Source organism: Hemiscyllium ocellatum, chromosome 30 (genome assembly GCF_020745735.1).
Source record: "Hemiscyllium ocellatum isolate sHemOce1 chromosome 30, sHemOce1.pat.X.cur, whole genome shotgun sequence".
In the NCBI taxonomy this organism is placed as follows: domain Eukaryota; kingdom Metazoa; phylum Chordata; class Chondrichthyes; order Orectolobiformes; family Hemiscylliidae; genus Hemiscyllium; species Hemiscyllium ocellatum.
Window position 1 is genome coordinate 48,671,694 of NC_083430.1, and position 6,395 is coordinate 48,678,088.

Sequence of the window (6,395 nt, forward strand, 5' to 3'; positions counted from 1 at the left end):
ATACTACTAAGCATCGGTGGTGGTGGCAGTAGATGTTTCTGGATATGCTGCCAATCAAATGGCCTGTTTTATCCTGGATAGCATCAAGGTGCTTGAGTGTTGTTGGATCTGCACCCATCCAGACAAGTGGGGAGTATTTCATCACATTCCTAACCTGTGCCTTCTAGATAGTGAACAGGCTCTGGGGAGTCAAGAGGTCAGTTACTCACTGCAAGATTCCTAGCTTCTCATCTGCTCTTGTCATCATAGTATATTTATATGGCGAGTTCAGTTTCTGGTCAATGGTAACCCTCAGGATAGTGAGATTGTGGGTTTCAATAATGATAATGCTATTGAATGTCAAGAGCTGATGGTTAGGTTTTTCTCATCGGAGGTGGTCATTGCCTCGCCCATGTGATGGGAATCTTACTTGTCATTCTCAGTCCAATCCTAGATACTATCCAGGTTTTGCTGCATTTGGACAAGGAATACTTCAGTATCTGAAGAGTCATGAATGTTCTGTGATTATCAGGGAACATCCCTACTTCTGAACTTCTGATGGTGAAAGGTCATTGAGCCAACTGATGATGGTTTGACCTAGGATGCTGAGTCAATTGCTAACTTTCAATCTGAAATTGATAAAGCTGTAAGGGATATGTGGCAAAGATGGGTATATGGTATAAAGTTGCAGATCAACCATGACCTCATTGAATAGTGGGACAAACTTGAGTGACTGAATGGCTTTCTGTCCTATGGAAGTTGATTTGTGCACTGTGCCCCACATGGAGTGATGGTATTGCTTGATGTTTGATTTTTGTCTGTGAAGGTGATCATTGTTGAGAAATCTTTTAGTGGTAGAAAGAGGTGATTTATGTTTTAGGATCTGACCTGTGGAAGAAATGGTACGATTTGTAATGATAATGCTAAATCTCATGAATTGCAGGCAAGGCTAACTACAGTCGTCCAGTCAATCTAATATTTATTGGATTATATGGCATTTTCCGTAAGCCTCTGGTTGCTATGAAAGCAAAACTTTCCACAGAGGAAGTATTTTAAAATGTTATAAGACCCAGAAGCATCATATTAGTAGTTTTGCTTTGGCAGACAAAATCTTTATATCTGGGTGAAGCAGAGCACCTTAAGAGACAAAGACACATAGATAGAAAGTGGGACGGAACACCAGCACTTCACCTGAGGCACACTGATGATGTTACTTACCTAGAATGGTGACGAAACTTCTGAAAGGAAACCTTCCAGCTCAGCGAGCACACTTACAAACTGAATCTCAACCTGAGCTACAAATCTTCTCAAAACTTGCAAGCAGAGCACCTCAGTTTTGTAACAGAATCACAGGACACAACTTTAAGTTGCCTGTGCAAAGTGACTGAATCAAGGGTAGAGGCAATTATGGAGTGTGACATCTTATTGTATTGTACTTTTGCGAAGTTAGTATTAATTATTCTTTACTCCGTTTATGTGCTGTGGTGATTTTCCTGCTTAAACCTTTGTGATTAATTTTTGGCACTAATTTTGATCTGAATGCATAATCATGACTCCATTTACTCAACTTTTTTTAACCTGAATTCAGGGAACAATACAACTTGAAAATAAAGCTGAAATACTGGCGAACCAACTCAGTAAAACAACTTAAGTTCATTTGCTGCACAGGTTGAATCGTCTTTTCTTCCCCAATTCCTCTGGCCATTTTTTATTCCCTCTTGTGAAAATATTTTGATGCTGAGATGTAACATTAGATTATTTGTGCCTTTAATTACTGAGACTGAGCAGAATCCCAGAATCAAATTCTACGAGATCATAATCAAGTGTGAGAGCTTGTGCTTGCTACTTGCCTTCATCCCGATCAACATCTGACCACTGCCCAGTAAAAATCAAAGGATGCAATGTTTGCCTTTGATAAGGAATATGTGTCAGTGCTATTATCAGACAATGCAATTATGTTTGGCATCTTGGGAATTTTTTTGTATACCTTCATGGATGTAAGGACAGCATTTATTGTCCACCCTTACTGTCCTTGAACTGAGGCTTGTTGCACCATTTCAGAGGGCAGTTAAGACTCAGCCACATTGCTGGTGTCGAGAGTCACATGTAGGCCAGACTGGGTAAGGATGGCAGATTTCCTTTATGTCATGATTGGATCCAGGGCCTAATGATCTCATTGGTCAGGGTTATTAACTTGGATCAATCAAGGAGCCCTGACTGACAGGTATAAAGAGAAGATTGTTCTGTTCACACTGAGAGCTGGCTCTGAGGGAGCTGGATCAGTGTCAAGGACTCTTAAAAAAAAACAGGGGTATCAGAGAGTGTGTTCACAAAAAAAAAGAGAAGATCCTCCTCCATCTAGGGACTGGATTTGAGCTGGTTGGTCAGGGCCCATGTACTCTGCACATGTAAATAAAGGGTGACTGAGGGAGATATTGGCCCTTGTGCAGTTATTTCACCTTCTCTAAAGGATATTAGTGAACCAGATGTGTATTTACAAAATCAACATTGGTTACACAGTTGTCATGACACTAGCTTTTAAATTATGGTTTATATTAAATTCAAATTTCACCATCTTGGTGAGATTGAACCCATGATCCCCAGTATGTTACTCTAGGGCTAGAGATTAGTAGTTCCATGACTGGTCCACTACATCAAAGCCTCCTTTTTTGATAGAATGTGTTGAAATGATGTGAAGCATGATTTGTACAGAAACTTTGTCAGTCAGTGGATTGTTTTTAATTCTTGCTTGTATTGCTGGTTATTGCCAATGTTCATTGTCTAGTCTTAATTGTTCTTGAGGGTGTGGTGGTGAGTCACCTTTTCCAAAACAGATGCAGGACTTGCTAGGCCATTTCAGAGGGCTTTTAAGAATCAACCACATTGCAGTGGATCTGGAATCATATGTAGGCCGGACTGCATCTACACTGCAGAGTTCATTTAGGGAAGGACATTAGTGAATCAGTTGCTTTTGCAGCAATCTTGTAATTTTATGCACCATTAACTCTACATTTTTAAAAATTCCTGAATGATTTATTTGCATTATTCAAATTTAAATTTTGGTGTCACCATGATGGTTATAACACACATCTCATGATCTTTACTCCAGTTTTTAAAAAAAGATATAAATTTGCTATAGTTTGACCAGACTGTAGAGCACAGATGACTGGTGCTGGTTTAACCTGAGGGTCACCACCCCTCAGGTGAGGGGAGGTCAGGTGAGGGGTTGAGTCCTTCATGGTAGCCTCAGCTAGTACCTGTGTATTAGGCGACACTATAAATTGAACCTTTAAAAATAGTCTTTAAAATATTCAACTTTTACACGCTTATATGTGGTAATAACCATTTTGTAATATATGACTAAAGTATTGCTGCAAGAGTATTATTTTATCAAAGGTTCTTGTCTTGCGCTCACAGGTATGTTTGCAAATTGGCTTGATAAGTTCAAGACAAAAATATTTGACAAAATATGCCTTTTTTTTACAATACTTCTGGATTACATGTTCAGTAGCATTATTGCCATGCTATTGACCGCTTTTAAACTCAGCGTAGAAATGAAAAGAAAACAATAAATGCACCATATTGTCCAGGCTTAAGCCCAGTGATCAAAAACTAATTGGCAACATCGTTTTTCTATACCATGTCAGTGTAATGGAAGGTGTAATGTTTTTGAATCAATCAGCTAACATTTTGTTTGATGAATTCCTTCAATTTTCTCTTTAGCAATTGGTTCTAATGATTGCACTTCATTTTCTAGATTGGCAATCTTCATTGAATGATTTTGTGATGTAGGAGAACTGCAAAAGCTCAGAGGTAAAATAATGCTAAGAATTTTATGAATAGGGTAGCAAAACTCTGCTTTGATTGCTGGCAGTTTTCATCCTATGGACTGCTGTTTATTTTCTATATAGTGTAATCAGGAGATAGTGTAATAAACAAGACTTAGAGGATGGTCACTGCAAGTGAGTAAAGACATTTCATGTGGCAAGCCCACAGCAAGTTACCTGTTTGTTAAAATCATCAATACACAGCTACAATCACAGGACAGCACGGCAAATCATTTTAGTTTATTGGTCAAGTCACTTTTAAGGAGTCACCAAGGAGTCACTTAATTAAGATACTTTCTAATCAATCTGTTCAGCTATGTTATTACATAACTCTGGAGCAGGTGGGACTTAAACCTGGGCCTTCTGGGTCAGAGATAGGGGCACTACCACTCCACCACAAGAGACCCCTACCAAGATGATTAATTAACTGTAGCACCAATAATGATTCAGCTAGATGGCCTTTTCGGAAAACCCCAAATCTACTTTCTTTCCAACACAGTCAGTCCTCGATTAATGTGGTTTCGACATAACACTGCTTTTACTTTACTTTCATGATTCAAATAACACGCATCTGATTCCAAAAATGCAGTTTTTACAGGATAAATAGAACTGCAGAGTAGTAAATACACGCCAGAATTCCACATTCCTGGATGAGATCCTGTTCACTCAGTTCATTTTGGCTGTTGCCTACATCAATGAACCTTGATAGGTTATTTTAAAATGATCCTTACCGTCTACCTCTGGATAATCTTATATATGAGTCAAGAAGCAATTCAAAGATATTCCTTGTATGCACTTTCATGTTTATTTTGGCGTTTTATTTGAACTTTATTGAATCCTGTAACTGTCTGATGCTCCAGGAACATGACTTGAACAGTTATATGGAGTTCTATGAAAATGTCTGTTTCAAATCATGCAGTTTTACTCAACACAGTGATTTTCTGGTAAAAAATGAGGTCTGCAGATGCTGGAGATCACAGCTGCAAATGTGTTGCTGGTCAAAGCACAGCAGGCCAGGCAGCATCTCAGGAATAGAGAATTCGACGTTTCGAGCATAAGCCCTTCATCATTCATTCCTGATGAAGGGCTTATGCTCGAAACGTCGAATTCTCTATTCCTGAGATGCTGCCTGGCCTGCTGTGCTTTGACCAGCAACACATTTGCAGCTGCAACAGTGATTTTCTGGAACATCATCACTATGTCAATTGAGGACCACCTGTATGATGAGAATGTAATATTTGAATAATGCAGGCAAGTCTTCCTCGATCGCACATTGCCCACAAAAAGCAGGATCAATTCAATTCTGACAATTACCACCCATCATCTTACACTCAATCATCAACAAGGAGTTGTTGACAGGACTGTCAAGGGGTACTCACTCATCAATATCTGTTTACTGCTGCTCATTTTGGGTTCTTCCAGGGCCAACCAACTCCAAACATCATTGCAGCCTTCGTACCCATATGGAGGAAGGAGCTGAGCTGCAGAAGTGAGGTGAAAATTAATATCCTCAGAACCAGCTTGACTGAGGAGTCAGGGTATAATGGAAATTATTGGTAATGATAGAAAGCTCTCCAAATGTTGAAGTTATGCTGTGTATAAAGGAAGGTGGCTATTGTTGATAGATGCCAATTATCTTAGTCGTAAGATATTGTACAAAAGAATTTCTGGATTCAACTACCTTCAGCTTACTAATGACAATCACAGGACAAAAATGAGATTATTTGGTTTTTGTTTGCTGTAGCTCATGCATCAAAACATAGATAGCAATTAGGATTGGGTTCATAAGTCGCAAGGAAGATACTTGCAATGCAAGTGCCAGGCAATGACCATCTCCATCAAGAGCAAATCTGACCATCTCTGCAACATGTAACCACATTACCACCACTGGATTCACAATATTCAACATTCCAGGGATTGCTGTTGACCAGCTGGATGAGCTGTATAATACTGTGATTGCAAGATCAGGTCAGAGGCTGAAATCAGGAGTGTGATAAGATTTCCTTCACTTGTCTGAGTGCAGCTCAGGAAGCTCAGCACTGCAGACAAAATAGGGCACTTGCTTGACATTAGGTCTTCACATGAAATATTCACTCCCTCCAGCATCAACTTATGGTGGTAGCAGTGCGTACCACACCCAATACCTTCCAAATTCTCAATCTCTACCATCAAGATGGACAGTAGCAAAAGGTGCATGTCTAGAAATAGCACCACATGCACATTCTCCTCCAAGAGACACTCCACACTAACTTGGAAATAAATTGTTTTGCCTTCACTAGGTTGGATCACGAAACTCTGTCCCTGATGGCACTGTTGTATATCCCCCAAGATCAGTTGTGAATTTTACTGTTTGTTGATTTGCCCAGATGCACTCCGATGTCCAGCGACACATGAATTCAAACAGCAAAGGCAGTTCAGGCAAAGGAGTTCAGGCCTCTGGCACGGAGCCTGTCCCTGTTGCTCAGAAGGGAAGGGTGGAGAAAAGCAGAGCAATAGTTATTGCGGACTCGATAGTTTGGGGCACAGATAGGCGGTTTTGCGGGGGCGAGAGAGACTCACATTTGATATGTTGCCTCCCAGGTGCAAGGG